Source organism: Canis aureus, chromosome 23 (assembly GCF_053574225.1).
Source record: "Canis aureus isolate CA01 chromosome 23, VMU_Caureus_v.1.0, whole genome shotgun sequence".
In the NCBI taxonomy this organism is placed as follows: domain Eukaryota; kingdom Metazoa; phylum Chordata; class Mammalia; order Carnivora; family Canidae; genus Canis; species Canis aureus.
This window is the reverse complement of record NC_135633.1, coordinates 7,486,255-7,502,517: the sequence shown is the minus strand read 5'-3', so window position 1 is coordinate 7,502,517 and position 16,263 is coordinate 7,486,255. Positions and strand designations below refer to the sequence as shown.

The 16,263-nt window shown below is 38.1% G+C and overlaps 1 protein-coding gene and 1 long non-coding RNA gene across 3 annotated transcripts in view; one reads left to right on the top strand and one right to left on the bottom strand.

The window, feature by feature from the left end:
* Positions 1-16,263, top strand: part of NELL1 (neural EGFL like 1) — an 812,319-nt gene that overhangs the window by 689,378 nt on the left and 106,678 nt on the right. The window lies entirely within an intron of this gene.
* Positions 717-16,263, bottom strand: part of LOC144294532 (uncharacterized) — a 37,668-nt gene continuing 22,121 nt past the window's right edge. Inside the window, exon 2 of the long non-coding RNA XR_013361892.1 lies at positions 717-1,017. This is a non-coding gene — a long non-coding RNA (uncharacterized LOC144294532). The remainder of the gene's footprint in view (positions 1,018-16,263) is intronic.

Below are 16,263 nucleotides of genomic sequence, written 5' to 3'. Positions count from 1 at the left end.
ATTAGGTATGATAGAGCAGCTTGGGTGAATCTACCCTTAAGTAGAAGTCTTTTTTACATGATTGGGCATGAATTTGGATATTTTCTCCAGTGTCTTAACCCTCACTGATGTAGAGGCATACTTCTAGATGCTAAAAGCCTGAATCATGAGCCTGATTCTATTTTTCTGCTCCAACAACTTGGTGAGAGCCTTTGAGGTGGTATAACCTCTCTTCCATGGTTTATATGTCAGTAGGATGCATATAAAAATATGATAATATATATTAGTCCTGAGGCACATACAGGTGAACTAGGTGAATTACTCCGAGAGGAAAACACCCACAGCTCCCTCACATTGTCATTGAGGTAATAGAATTTTCTGAAGGAAGAATTATCGACGTGTAGTGAAATGTGAAATCAATATCTGTATTATTGAGTGAACACATGCTGGGCCTTTTTATCAGAATCATTGGTAAACATCTTCAGTCATAAATTCCCAAAATTCTTGGATGGATTTGTGTTTTAATTAACATTCTTAGCTGGAAACTAGAGGCAGATGGGAAGTGTTGTTAATAATTCCATAATTGATAACAATCACTTCTGAAACACAGAAACAACTCATAGCTCACTAATTATTTCAGAGAACAAACACTCTAAATTATTAAGAGAAGCACTCAGGGACATGGGAAGTCAAGTCTTTCAGTGAATGACGACAGGGTTAGAGGCAGATGTCTTGGGTTTGTTTTTTTTGTTTTTTTTTTTAATTTTTATTTATTTATGATAGTCACACAGAGAGAGAGAGAGAGAGAGAGAGAGAGAGAGAGAGAGAGGCAGAGACATAGGCAGAAGGAGAAGCAGGCTCCATGCACCGGGAGCCCGATGTGGGATTCGATCCCGGGTCTCCAGGATCGCGCCCTGGGCCAAAGGCAGGCGCCAAACCGCTGCACCACCCAGGAATCCCGATGTCTTGGGTTTGAATACAGCCTTAATCACTTATTAGCAGATGGTATCTGTCTTCCTTAAGCCTCAGTTTCCTCATCTGTAAAGTGAGAATAATTCTTATTTTCACAAAGTTGATATGAAAAATAAATGAAAAAATGTAGTTGAGTAAATACTGCACAATTCCTGGCACCAGGCAAGTTCTCAGAAACTAAAGTTAACATAGGAAATGTGAATATGAAACAGCCCTAGAGGTTATCAGTATCCAGTATACAGTTACCCGGCCCCACTCCGACCCCTAGTGACAATTCAATTTCTTTTTTAAATTCTTAAATATCTACATTGAGGATCAAGGACAACCTATTTTTTTAATAAAAAGTCTAGGTAGTCCTGAACGTAAGTCAGTTTAACTATTTAATGTAGTATTTCCCAACATGTTTAATGCTAGACCTTTCTCTTCATAAAAGCTATTAATCTCTCAAGGAACCAAAGTTTCTTAGAACGCTTTAGGACATTGAAAGAAGGTTTCAATCCGCTCTCATTGATGCGTTGGAATTAGCAGCAGATTGATATGTTTTGTTTTTTAAGTAGACTCCACATCTAGCCTAGAGCCCAGTGTGGGGCTTAAACTCATAACCCTGAGATCAAGAGTAGGACACTCAACCAATTGAGCCATCCAGGCACCCCAGCAGATTAAAGTTTATTAGGTGACCTCTATGAGCTGGGTTCCATCTTTGGACTTTTAACTCTAAAGTCTTAATTCATACAACATTCTTCAGAGGTCAGTATTATTTTGAAAGTGAGAAGGCAGAGGCATGGAGAGTTTAAGCATCTTGCCTAAGATAACAACAAAACTTAGAAGTGGTGAAAAAAAAAATTAAAAACCACAAAGCAATGGAAGATTTGAAGACCAACAGCTTCTGTAATCACAATGCTAATTTGGGATTTAACCACCTAGTGTGGGTCAGGGAAAGACCGAGAAAATAGAGGGAGAGCCCCATGGAGTGGTATATTCCCAAAGGTGAAAGCTAGGGATAATGTAGGAAACCACAGAAACAGAGCCAGATCTGGCAAAAGCATGAGCTGGGAATAAACTGAGAAAAATGTGGGATATTTTTTCTAGGCTGCTGGATGCTATTGGTGGCTTGCTTTTTTCTGTCACTCACAGTCTTGTGTGTGGGTTAGCCTGCTGAGTTTAAAAGAGCAATAATAGGATGGACATCTTGGTTCAAATGGAAGAATTTTATTAAATAAGGCCATGGAACTCTTCAATGTATAGGTTCATACAATCAGAATTAAATAAAAGAAAATCATACTGAGTCAAATAAATATGAGTAGGAAGGCAGCAGGCATTGCTAGACTCCATTTGGATTTTTAGAATTATTTTATGTAAAAGAATCTGCTTACTACATGGTGGCTTCCAGTAAGCAGTGCTTGCTCCTAGGCTTAGCCCAGCTATTAAGTGCAATGCCCTATTTTAGCTGGGCTAGTGGTTTTATGAATTTAAGGAAGAATGGTTAAAATGAATAGGTTTTTTTTTTTTTTTTTTTTTCCCTTTAAGACCTGGCATTCTCTCTGGTCTTGAGAAAGTTACTTTCCTGGGATATGAGAACCATATGATGGTCAAAGAAATAGATTTGATTCACCATCAAGGGAGAGTTGTATGGTTTGGAGCAAGACATTTGGACACGAGGAGGACCTGCTGTGGAATCTATCACTCCATCTTCCTCCAGGCTTGGTTTACCTTTTTTCATATATAGATTTCTTCTTGATCCTTTGTCCATCATGTACATACTATCAGAAGCTGGATTCTCAGTCAACAGTGGGGACTTCTCAGAGTTAAGGGGGCCTTATTTGCTTACCTCATTTTTTTCCCAAGAAGCTGTCTGTATCTGTTAATATAGGCTAGTATGCATATTCTCGAGACCCAAACTCGACACAGTTTTGAGAGTTAAGTGTTGCTTCTCCTTTCTATCCCCATAGAAATAGTCTCTGAAATTGCTGAAGGTAAAAACTCTTGTTGTAACAAAGTGCCTGTCCCTGAATGGAATAGCAATTTGAATACCATTTAAGCTGGACTGAATGAGGCAAGGAACTACTGCAGAAAAAAGTGTGCCTGGAATTCATCATAAATTCAAATGGGTTCTTTGACATATTCACCAACAGTAAATATGCTTAGAAATTCTCTAGAACGACCTTAATTGCACTATAGGGTCCAGTTCTAGAAATCTCTTTCCTGCCTGCCCTTCCAAAGCATTGTACTGAATCTCTGTCCAGAAGTGAAAGTGGATTAACGATGTGCCAAAAGGGGAAAACCTGTTCTGTCATTTGGGTGATTGTTGGTTCTACTTCTTCTTTGTAGCACAATGAGAGCAGTAAGCTGTCTAAAACCTAGTATAAGGTATTTATGGGTTTTGGAGAACTGGTCATTCGGTAGCTTGATTTTTTAATAAATTGATTTTTGGCAAATTAATTTTCAGCTATATTGAACTAGAGCCCTATCCATATCAGCCTACTTCATTAATGAGGGTTACGAGCAGTATGGACCAATGTGGGACTTTCTCCTTTTATAGTTTAGGACTTTTTTAAACCTAAAGTTATGCTTTCTCGTCCTCAGAGTCTGAATATCTGAGTCTTGGGGGAATTTTGCAAAGGTTCCTTATTTCCACATCAGTTGTGTTCTGTCTCTTTAGTTTGGTAGACTCTACTCAAGAATGATTTCTTTTCTGCATTCTTAAGCGAAGGGATAAGAACTATACCTGTCACTGAGAGCTTCATCTGTTATTTTAATCATCCTATTGCTGCATAACAATCACCCCACCACTTAGCACTATAAAACAGAGACATTTTAATTCTTCTCCTGACTCCTTGATTAAAAAAGTCAGATGAGAGCAAGAGTGCCTTGTCCCTATTTCATGATGTCTGGGACCTCAGCTGGAAAAACTCTAAAGACTGGATGTGACTTGAATGGCTGAGTTTGGAACGATTTGAACGTTTCATTTCTCAAATGTCTGGAACCTGGGCTGGGATGATTTAAAGGCTGGGCTCAGCTGAGACTGTTGACCAGCACAGTTACACATGGCATCTTCATGTGACTCGGACTTCCTCACAGCATGGTGCCCTCCAGGTAGTTGGGTTTCTTCTGTGGTGTGCAGGGATCCAAATTCAAGATTTTAGTAAACAGAGTAGAAGCTGAGTAGCTTTAACGACCTAGATTTGGACACCATATAAATTCACTTCTGTTCATACTCCACTTCTGTTCTACTTCTAGTAATCATAGCCTTCCTAGTATCAAGAGTAGATAAAATCTCCCACCTCTTGCTAGAAAGTATGAAAGAATTTTTGCTATATGCTTAAATTGCCACATTTGATGACTATTATCCATTAGCACAATCTGCTTTGGTCCTAGTTTATTTTAGGGATATTTCCATGGCTCAAAACATAAATCTCAGAATAACAAATCAGAGCCAATTTTGGAGGCTCAGGAGAGTACCAGGCTCATGAACTTGTAGTCATTCTTCTCCGATACCCAAAGACATTCCGTAACTTTACTGTACACCTTGATCATTAGACTTCACAGGATGCATCTTAGCTGTCTGCAAATTAGTCAGGGGCTTTGCTGTCTCTGAAAATATTCACTACAAAATGTGGGAACTAATAAGCCAATTATAATAGAGGATTATTGAACCTGGGTGTTGACTCTAGCTGCTGTGGGACCTTGCAAAGGGGCATTTACTTTAGTGAATTCACCACAGTCTGAGCTCTTTCTTCTTTGCAGACTTGCAGAATCTGAAATTCAGTATTTGTTAGTGCCTGCTCTTAGTGATGAGATCCTGTGAAGCTAGCTGCATATACCAATTTAATAATTTATACGAAGAACTATAATTACCTAAGGATACTTTCATTCACAGCTTCAGGCTTTCCCTGAAGGCACCCTGCATGAAAAAGCAAGTAATAAATGGAAGCCAATTTGGTAAGTATTGGACAAAATTCTGGAAGGACAGGTATGATGTCATGATTATGTTGTACACTCAGTGCCTACCACTGTGTGGCATGGGTGAGGCTCGCAGTAAATGTTTGTTAAATGTATAAAAGAATGATTTAGAATAGAATAGACCTTAGGGTGATATAATCTGATGGTTTTTAAACATTCCTAAGGTTCTTGAAGACGTGATCTAGAAGCCACCTTGGGAGTTGCCACCAGAAAGTAGCAAGGGCCCTAGAGTAGCTCTGCTTCTATTTATTTCAAAATTTCAAACTTTTACAAAGAAGTAAATTTTGAGAAGTGTTCTACTGATACAAAATATCAGCACGTAACAATGGAAAATATGATCAGAGTGCCTGGTTGGCTCAGTCAGTTAAGTGTCTACCTTTGGCTCAGGTCATGATCCTAGGGTGCTGGGATCAAGCCCTGTATCAGAGCTCTCAGCTCAGTGGGGAGTCTGCTTCTCTCTCCCTCTACCCCTCCCCCTGCTTGTGCGCTTTCTCTCTTTCTCCCTCTCTTTCTCTCTCTCAGGTAAATGGAGAAAATCTTTACTTAAATTAAGAAAATATGATCAATATTAATGCTTGTCAATGAGGAAACTGAGACCCCCAAACGTATATGTAATTTGCTCAAAGTCATCCAATTACAAAGTGATTAAGATGGCACTCAATTTGAAGCTTCCTACTCCAAGCCTTGACCTGTTTCTAATATGCAACATGCTAATGATTCCCTGAAATTCAGCCTCTAATTTGCTATGAAGTTCTCCTGTCTCCTGAAAATAGCATTTGACATCTGTCCAGAATTTATTACAGCATTTTCATTTTCTTTCTGAGAAGCAACACTTGACATTTCAATCATCACCTTACAAAATTCTCTCCTGCTTCAGTTTTTTTTTTCTTCTTCTTCCTTGAGCCTCATTCGTTCACTTTATTTCTTTAATTCTTTGGACTGCCTCAAAGACAAGTTATTTTCTGGTATTAAAAGGAAAAGAGGAAGGAAGATGCATTGGACAAGTAGGCAATAAAATCCCGGAAAAAGCTCATTCTAAAACATATCTTCCTTGAAGCATTGTTATCACCGCTATTGTTCATACCATTCTCTCTGTTCCCATGAACTACCATCTCCTGCTGATGCTTTAAAGAGGTCAAAGTAATCCTAGTAGTTTACTTGCATGTATAAAATGCAACCCTTAGCCCGAGAAAAGTATTTCTTGCACATGTTCTGCTAACTGTACAACTGACCTTGCCTTGGAGCTGTACACACTACCTTTCTACCCACAGCTGGGTATGAAGATCAGAGAAGTGGAGAGGGTCAGAGATGAAAAGAGCTCTGGGAACCTTGAAATCCAGTTTTATTTTACACATGAAAAGATTAAAACCCAGAGAGGTGGAATAATTTGCTCAAGGCCACAAAACTAATTAGTGGCCAAGGACTGTCTCTTGATCCCTGGTCTAGGACTCTTAGCAATAACAAGTTTATTTTTGCTTCCAGCCCAATGCTGTGCCCTCCAGATGAAACCCTAGTGGCATAGCAGACTCCCATCATTACATAGGACTACTGAGATCCATTGGACCAGGTGTGGCACCCAACTAGCTGAAGTCCTCATGGGTTCACAAGTGTGGAGCCACACACAGGTTCAGCGGATATCAGTCAAGAGAGAAACACAGCAAGCAGCCTCAGAGGCTGAGTTCTCTAGCTTTGCCTGCAGCTTGTCACCCCAACTTTGTTGGCTGAAGCATTAGCATTGTGTTCATCTGGAGAAGACTGGAACAGTTGGTAAAGACAAGTGTTTATTTTATTCCCACTGAAAAGACATGAGCAATGAGTCCTGGTCTGGAGCAGTATTTTAAAACTTTTATTTTTGTAAGTAGCAAAAAGATTTTATTTATCCAGGCCAAAGCTTGCCTAGAACTCCAGTGCATAAAATGGATAAAAACAGAGCTACTCCGGTTGAATTTGGGGAGAGAATAAGTTGTCCTCCGAGGCTCCAGGAGACAACGAGTGTGGATATTAATAATCAACAGGAGAAGAACCTGCTGTGGGGAGCAGTTTTAGAAATCTGTGGTGATAATTTTGGTTTTCATAGTGATAAATACCATTGTTATTTAGTGGGTAAGATCCAGGGATGTCAGATGTCCTGCAATGTGGAAGATGGCTTTAGACATTGAAGACTTATCCCAATATTCTACATGAGGAGGAAAAAATTTTCAAAGTTCTTCTAACTGCTCTAAGAATCAAATTGACATGAGACAGATTAACAGGAGAAAATCAAACAAAAGCTTAATAACATGTATAACTATTTCATACATGGGTGAGACCCAGGAAAACTGAGTAACTCACCAACGCATCCGAAGTTATCACCTTAAATATCATCTCCAGCTAAAGACAGAAGATGATGTGGGTGGGGAGTCACTTATGACTAGTTAGCAGGAAAAAGCACAATAAACAAGGGTAAAGTTGTTATGCAGATTTAAGTCCATGCCTTCTCTACTGATAACAGTTTGTAGAGATTTATAGTCATCCTCTCTGGTAGTGAGGGAAACATCCTTACAAATGGAGATTTCCCTTATATGTAATGTAAATGTCTCTTCAAATAGGCAACTTCTCAATTCTGAGAGTTTATTTGTATCTGCAGTTTCTCAAAAATAGCCAGTTTAGAATAAGCAGTGCGCCAAAGAGGTATATCTTGGGGTGCCAAAACTCATCCCCTACAGTGTGAATATTTCCCCAGACATTCCTGTAGATGAAAAAGCAGTTTGTAAAGTATCTGAGCCTAAAATCCAAACCAATTTTGCACATGGCAGGTAGTATTTATTATACAGTTTAAATATACACTGCATTTTCCAGAGATGCAACACCTGGGCTAATTGAGGGACGAGTGTTTTGGGTTTTTTGTTGTTGTTTGTTTGTTTGTTTGTTTGTTTTTTAAGAGCTTCACCAAAAGTTCCTTACCAAAAGACTAACAGAAGGCTTAAAATCAAGATTTCTGGAGCCAGCCTGCCTGGCTTTGAATCCCAGATGCTATACGTACTAGCTATGTGTGACTTTGGCTGAGTACTTAACCAGTCTTGTCTCCTTTAGCTGTAACTTGGAGACAGTAAAAATCTGTCTCTCTCTCTCTCTCTCTCTCTCTCTCTCTCTGATGTGAGAATTATTTGAGTCAATAATGTAATGTGCTTAGAGCAGTACCTGGCACGAAGTAAATACTCTAACTTTATCTTCAATAATCCTATCCAAGCATTCCTAGTCATTATGACACATATATGAATATACATATTTATATCTTCTAAAAAACATCAACTGGAAGAAAAGTTAAAACTAAATCAATTGAATATTGTCTTGTTTCACTTAAATATGAACTTGGCAGGAGTAGGCATCTAACTGCTTAATTACATTTTCTAGGGTAGCCATTTCCAGCCTTTTGCATATTATGTATTATGAATTACTTTCTTTTTGTATCTTAAATCTAACGTTTATGTTGACTTTTTTTTTTGCAGAATGTATTGGTCGTTTAAATTATTTTGAAATTTCTTTTCAGGGTGGTAAAGAAAGCATTACAAAATGCTTTTTAGGAACAGGGTACATTGGATATGATCATATGGAGAAGCACTGCAGCTGATGAATGAGAAGAATCTGGAACTTGATTTTCTATCTAATGAAATCAGATTTGTTCTGAGTAAAGCTGATAACAAGAGTTTTCTCTCGTCCACTTTGTTTTCTCTTAAGTTCATATAAAACCTTTAAACCTCCAGTAAACACAATTGGAAAATAATTCCAGGACAGAGATGTGTGCATACTTGCTCTTGCTCCTTCTTGCTCTCTCTCTCTCTTAAGTCTTACTGGGAAGCTCCCTAATAGACTAAGAAGAAACCAAGAACAATGGAATTGTTCTCGATGGCATGGCAATTAACAAGTGAAAAGATTTATTATTATTATTATTATTATTATTATTAATGATTACTAATGATTACTATATGGTAAAACCTGACATTTCTCAAGTTTTTTCAAGAGATAGTTCATCACTCCACTGAGATAATCTGGCTACCCCCTGGCTGTGTTGAAACACTTCTCAAGTCACACAGACACAGTTCTCAGAATTTGAGGGAACCATTACCAGATAAGGGTTCATTGCCTACTGCTCACAGTAAGCCAGACACTCCCACTGGTTTTGCAACAGAGAAGGAAGGATTTCATTGCATGGCACCAAACAAGGAGATAGGAAATTTCTCAAATCTGTCTCCCCAAGAATAGGGGAGCCTCCTATCTATAGGATTTTAGAGAGAGAGGTTTTTTTTGTTTTGTTTTGTTTTATATTTATGATAGTCACAGAGAGAGAGAGAGAGAAAGAGGCAGAGACACAGGCAGAGGGAGTAGCAGGCTCCATGCACCGGGAGTCCGATGTGGGATTCGATCCCGGGTCTCCAGGATTGTGCCCTGGGCCAAAGGCAGGCGCCAAACCGCTGTGCCACCCAGGAATCCGAGAGATGGGGTTTTGAGGGTGGATTTAGGTGACTGGACTTTGGGAGCTGAGGTAAGAGGAAAGACACCACTGTTTGTGCACAGGCACCCCCAATAACATACTTGTACATAGCTGTATGTACAACAGATGGTGGTGCCAGTATGACAAATAGGGAAAGGTCTCAACTTATGTCTTCACTTTCCTTTATTCTTGGTTCCTTAAGTGCAACTGCAAGAATTCTTTCCAGGTCTTAGCTAGTCTTACAGCAGTCTGTCAACTTCTGCAAAACTGGCTCGTAAGTCAGGTTAGCCAGAGTACTCTTAGGGTAGAATGGTCAAGCATTTATTAACACGTTGATTTCAGAATGATGCTTTAACACAATATTACAAGGGTTTTTAAGTTGGTGATGGCTTTCAATTACTGTTATCCTTGATTCTTAACTACAAATCACTATTAGTAATATAAATATCCATTTTATTTCTTGTGATTTCTTTCCCTAAACTTATGTAGTGATGCTCTTTGTTCATAGTATTCCTCGGGGTCAATAATTTGCCAATAACAAGATTTTTAGGTAGTTGCATTTCAGGTAAAGTATGAATTGTCTATACCCAATCTCAATATGCTTCTAAGAGTGGTGAGTTTATATTCGTCAATTCAATAACAAAAAACTACCTGAGAAAAAGATGAAGTGGGTTGGATAGATTCTATAGCACTACGTAAAAGACCAAGATTAACATTTAAGAGCCCCCTTTCTAGACCAGAAAGGTATACCTGGGGGTGAGGGTAATATAGACCCAGGAACTATGATGCTCTGCAGGAAAGGTAGAGAAATTAGATGCCCACCCAGAGACTGGTTCTTTTAATGGAAGTGATTTTATTTTTATCTGAAAACATGTCTGGAGAACAAAATAGGCATGCTGAACTTACAGAACCACCCAATTTCTCCTGAGGCATCTGCCTAGAAAGACAGTGAACAGACAGGTCGGATCTGAAATAGCACTTCTCTGCTTTCAGATGCAAGATATTTTTCTGTTGGGAATTCTGGGCTTTTAAGCTAGATTCCATTCATTCATGAGCAAGAAAAACAGACATTTTCAGAACTTACCAGGACTGTCAAAGATCTCTATCCTAATAGAAATAGGAGTACAGGTCAATCAAATTATAGATAAAACTATGTAGAATTTTTAGGGGTCTCCTTACTTCCTATCAAAACACATCCAGAACTAACTTTTTTTTGCTTTTAATAGACCTCTGGAACTATTTATCTTATAACTGAAAGTTTGTATACTTTGACCAATGTTTTCTTCATTTCCCCCATTCTCCGACTCTTGGCAACCAACTTCTCTGAATTCTACAAGTTTGAAATTTTTAGATTCCTCATATAAGTGAGACCATGTAGTATTTGTCTTTTTGTATCTAGCTTATTCTATTTAGCATAGAACAAGTATGTTGGGGAGGAAAATACTTTTGTGTACCTTTTGTTAAAAAATCTAAACTAAGTAAATCTGAGATCTAAGTGGATTTACTAAGTGATTAATGAATGGGAAAGCATCCCATCTAGCAAGTGGATGCTCCAAGGAGTTATACAAAATGGAAGATTCTTATGGGAAAGAGGGTAGGCCAGGAGTTAGTAGCAAAAGAAAAAAAAAAAAAAAAAGGTTGTTTTAGACAAGATTACCCTCCCTTAAGGAAAAGGCAGGAAGTCTTAATACGCAGATTACCTCATCGTCTTTATAGGGGAGGTGGGGATGCAGATGGCCCACTTGACAGATCACCTCATTGGTGCTGACCAGAAGATTCCCAACTGATTGGTTTAAAATTTTACTCCTGGTAAGGTGGAAACTGCAGTTAGTATTGGTTTGCTGTCCCGGGGGCAGGTAACTCTACTTTGGACCAATCCTTTTCTTTTTAATGCCTTCAGGGTTTTCCTAGTTGGTCTAAGGATCAAATTCACATGACATAAAATAATAGGAAGAAAAAAAATGAAACAAAAATTTAATCACCTGTGTACCTCTGCATACATTTGGGAGAGACCCAAGAAAATTGAGTGACTCACTGAAATGACCCAAGTCATCACCTTACATACCATCTCCAGCTAAAGACATTAGGGGTGGAAAGTCAGTTAAGGGAGGTTACCATGAAAAGCACCTTAAACCAGGATAAAGTAACAACTTTAAGATTTAAGTACTTGTCTTCTCTGTTCATAACAGTTTCTAGAGATGAAAAGTCATTCCCCTCTTCCTGACACTAAGGGAGACACCCTCACAAATGGAGATTTCCCTTATATGTGGAAATATCTCTTACAAAAGGGTAACTTCTCAGTTTTTGAGCTCCTCTTGCCTCTGCAGTTTCTTAAAAATAACCAGCTCAGAATTAGTAATATGCCAGAGATGTATCTTGGACTGGTAAAATTTGCTCCTCTACAACCAGAAGACCAGATTCTGTGTAATTACAGTACATTTTGTTTTTTTTTTAGTAGAGTCAATAAAAATGTATTGAATAAACTCCACTTGCACAGAAAGGTTTTGCAAAAGTGCCTTGTACCCTCCCCTCACTTAAACAGAAAGCCTTGCAGCCTCGATTAGAAAATGGCCCTTGCGTTTTCATCCAGCTTGAAAATTCTATAATTTCAAAAGGAATCCGTGAGATTCCTGCTAACCCCATTCTGCTCACTGTAACCTTTGCCAGAGCTCTTTGTAGTTTGGGGCAGAACCTAGAAAAATGGGCTTCATTTCCCATTCCCCTTCGCTTGCATTTTAATTAAAATGTGAATTATCTTTACTCATTAAACTAACGAGAGTTGAGGACTGTCTGTATGCCACACATTTTTATAGGCTTAGGGATGCAGAGATATCGAACCTGATTTCAAGCTGCTCAGGGTCCGGGACTTTTTTTGGTACAAATCGAACACTGATGATAATGGGGTATCTACGTACGGTGCACTAAGGGACTGGACGGTGTTGGGTTTCAGCAACTTGAATTCAGAGGCATTGTGAAAGTAGAAGTTCCACTGCACCATTTAAAAAGAAATTAAACAGTTGTTTGTACATTTGAAGATGCCCAGATTTCTCCCCTTTTTAAATAAGATTGGGACAGGCAATGGGTATTTTCGAATACAAGCATTATCACTGATGACATGTGTCAGCCCTTCTTTAAGTTCATCTGAAGAGCTTAACAAAGAGTAGAATTTGACTAATGGAGTTCAGCCCTCATCTATAAAAGGCAAACAACTAACACTTACTGAGGGATTACTCTATGCCAGGTACTTGCATGTGTAGTTTTCTACATGAACTCATTTAACTCTCACCACTATGTTACTAGATAAGAACTCTTTCACTCCCATTTTACAGATGGAGAATTGAGGTGAAAAAATGTGCACAGCATGACCAAAGCTTATATAAAGTAACCTCAACTACTGTGTCTAAAAAAAAATGCATCTAAAATTCAAATATGATCATATCACTCTCCAGATTAAAGCCTCAATGGTTCCTTTTGTCTAAGCTCAAAAGGGTAAAATCCACTGTCCTTAAAGTGAAATCTTAGGTTTTTTGGTTTGGCCACTTCTCCAGTGTTCTCTTTTGTCTTCTCTTGCCTTTAATGATGTATTTTAATCACACATATGGGTCTCCCATGTACCTCGTTTTGTATTTTTGTCTTCACCATTTTAAATTGCCTAATATGTACTTTCTTATTGCCCTGCTCCTTGCAGATTTAGCCCCACTGTTACCCCTTCTAGTACATTTCCCTGCTAACTCTAGGTCAATGGCAGTGCCTGTCCTAACCTGGCAGTCTGTGCATCTTCATGACCAGGACTTACCACACTGCCCTGACATTCATGTAAGTGTTTCTCCCCTGTAGAGACTGTGAACTCTTCATGCCTTCCTCATTCTAATTTTGTCAGCACCTGGCACACTAAAGCAGATGTACATAATGGTCACTTCTAAATATTGTCAGTAGTCCTCATCTTTATATTTAGAAAAGATCAGAACCAAACCTTCTAAAACAGAGCGCATCTGTTTAAAACTACAAAAGCTTTCAGAGAAATTCTTCCCAGATTTACTGCTTTGCATTTGCTGTCATTTGTCATTCTTTGCAGGTCCCTAAAAATAGCTCTATACATCAATCACATTGTGTATCTCTCTCTTTTCAATGGTCTTTTTCTCTATATTTGAAAAAAATTACAGGTTTGGAAATGAATTCAGAAGTTTTAGGAAGGGGAAGATGAATAAAATTGAGCCTTAGGATAAAATTATCAGGCTTACCACTTTTTCAATCTTGACCGCTAGAATGCACTTTAATAAAACTATTTAGGTCTGTATTTCTTTATGATTTATTCTCAAGTCTTTCTGATCCAAAATCCACGTTGCTTTCCTAGCTGGTGAGCTAGAAATGTTGGCAAATAAATGGCAGAAACAAGATATTTCCCTTAAATGGTAGACTTTAAAGAACTGAAAATAATTTCAAAGATTAAGTGAATCTCTCAATATGATAGCTGCCATTTATTGTTTGCTTGCCATGATAAGCACTTTACATTTCTTGTAACATTTAATAATCACAACAATTCAATGAAGAAGGTGTCATCATTATTCTCATTATAAAGAAAAAGAGAAAATGAGGCTTGGAGAGCTTAGGATTTTGTTCCAGGTCGATGGCTATTAAGAGGCAAACCTAAGATACTAAACTAATTCTCTTGGATTCCCAGGCTCATGCTCTTCATTACTTCACTGAATACACACTTATAGACATGTTGATACATATGCATATGTGAAAAACCAAGATTTTTGGCTCCTAATTGAGTATTTAAAGCTGTAATTGAAATATCAAAAATTTATTTTTTTATTTCATATGAAAAGTCCATTTTGACTCTGGTCAACAAATAGAAAAGAAACAAGGTTTAAATCACTTATTTTAGCCTGGTCCCAGAGACTATGGCATTCAATTGAGTTCAATTTCAGGACTAACTTTAGCACTAGAGTCAGTAGGGAATAAGACTGATATTTTCTTCCTGATGGCCTTTGAGCTATCTAAGATCCCAGAAGCAAGACACAAGGCTCACTCTCTGGTTTGTTTTGTTTCATTTTGTTTTGTGTCCAAAACTTCTCTGCCCAGCTATGGCTCACTGATCAGCAACACTTCCAGTCTCCTGAAACATTCAGCTCACTCTTTTCCCTGATTAGCAAACCCTCTTCTTCCTCCAGCTCAGTTCACCATTAGTTTGATTGTATTTCCAGATACCTGAGACACTGTCTGCTTATCAGGTACAACTTGCTTTCCCTTAACCTACATTGTTGAACTTTAAAGATTTGGAGCATTACAAAATTACTTTAACTCATGCCACTAAGCACATTACTCTTTCAATTGTTATTGGGTCATAAATCATGCCTTGGCCTTTTTCACTGCCAAGTTTGCAGCTAACTATTGAGAGCATATTCTGAGATGCTTTTTGGAAAATAAAACCTCTTCTACTTGTTTACTTGTCTTGTTATCACATAATACTGAAAGAATGAGAAGGATCAGTGTGATATTTGAGTCAAGTCAGGTGGGTTGTTATTAAAAATTAGGGATCACTTCCTAGGGAAAAAAATGACAAAGCTTTGATATTTTTGCAATCTGAAAAATCTGCAGTGTTGATAGCTGCTGAGGGGAGAGAAGCATCCAAGAAAAAACAGTCAAATAGGAAATGTTTCTAACAATTCCTTCTTTCTTCCTTCTTCCTCCCTCTACCCTCCCTCCCTCCCTTCCATTTAAATCATCCATGTTATTACCAGCCAGTAGATGTCTACAATGGACAAAATGCTGTGCAAAGCTCCCAGATACAGAGAATAGAGACACAAACATTAATCAAATTTAGTCTTAGCTTCAAATAGTTCTTATAATACTAGGGGAGGCAAAACATACAGGGCAGATTGTGATTACAATCCAAAGTGGGAAGTGCTCAGTGCCATAGAGAGGCATATGTATGGATATAGAAGTTCAGATGAGAATTCTTCCTATTGGGAATCAGGGAATCTTTATGACTGTGGCAGCATTTGAACAGGACTCATTAAAAAAAAAAAAAAAAAAAAAAAGATAGTGTTTGGATGGGGCCAACATTCCAGGTGGAAGGAATGACAGAAATCTCATGTTTCCATCATTTTCCCCATCCCTGCCCCATGCCTCTGGGCCTCTAGGCCTGCATTTCTTAAACCCTAACCTCTTCAGACTCTTTTCCATTCATTTTCCCAGATCAAAGTCATTTGTTCTGTTTTGGATGAATATTCAGGACCTTCTAAGTGATCAACTACCTAATCTATTGATTTGTCCACACTAAAATATCTCTGGTCTTCTAGATCGTTCATTTACTTATCATATTTTAATAGGAGTATCTGTGATGTGAACTCAATTTTATACATATAGACTTAGATTATCAGGTATCTGTTGTTGTTTTAGGGATGGAAGGAATATTTTGAATATTCCCTCAGATTAGAGAGAGCTCTATCCTCATAGCTAACCTGGCATTCCCTTTGTCAAATGTTATTGGGCACAGTAAACCCAGAGCAGGATCTGTTTTTTGTGAGCATGATAATTTGCATGTAATGAGTTCAATTATTTAGCCGACAGATGTTTGTGCATGTGTATGGGGGGAGATACAAGGTTTGCATACCCTGTATCTGTAGTTTGAGTCAAATAGGGATACCCTGTAGTTTGAGTCAAACTAGGTTTAGAAATCTGCTCTTTCTACTAAATATTAAGAAAATATTCCTTAAAAGCTTCACAAATCTCTGTTCCAAGAGCCTCATGATTCGTAGTGTCCAGGTATTCTAAAAGGATGTCTTATTTTACTATGAGGGAATAAGGAAGGCAAATATTTCTTAAATTCTTAAGTATTTCTTAAATAACACTATGTACCATGTACTATTTGT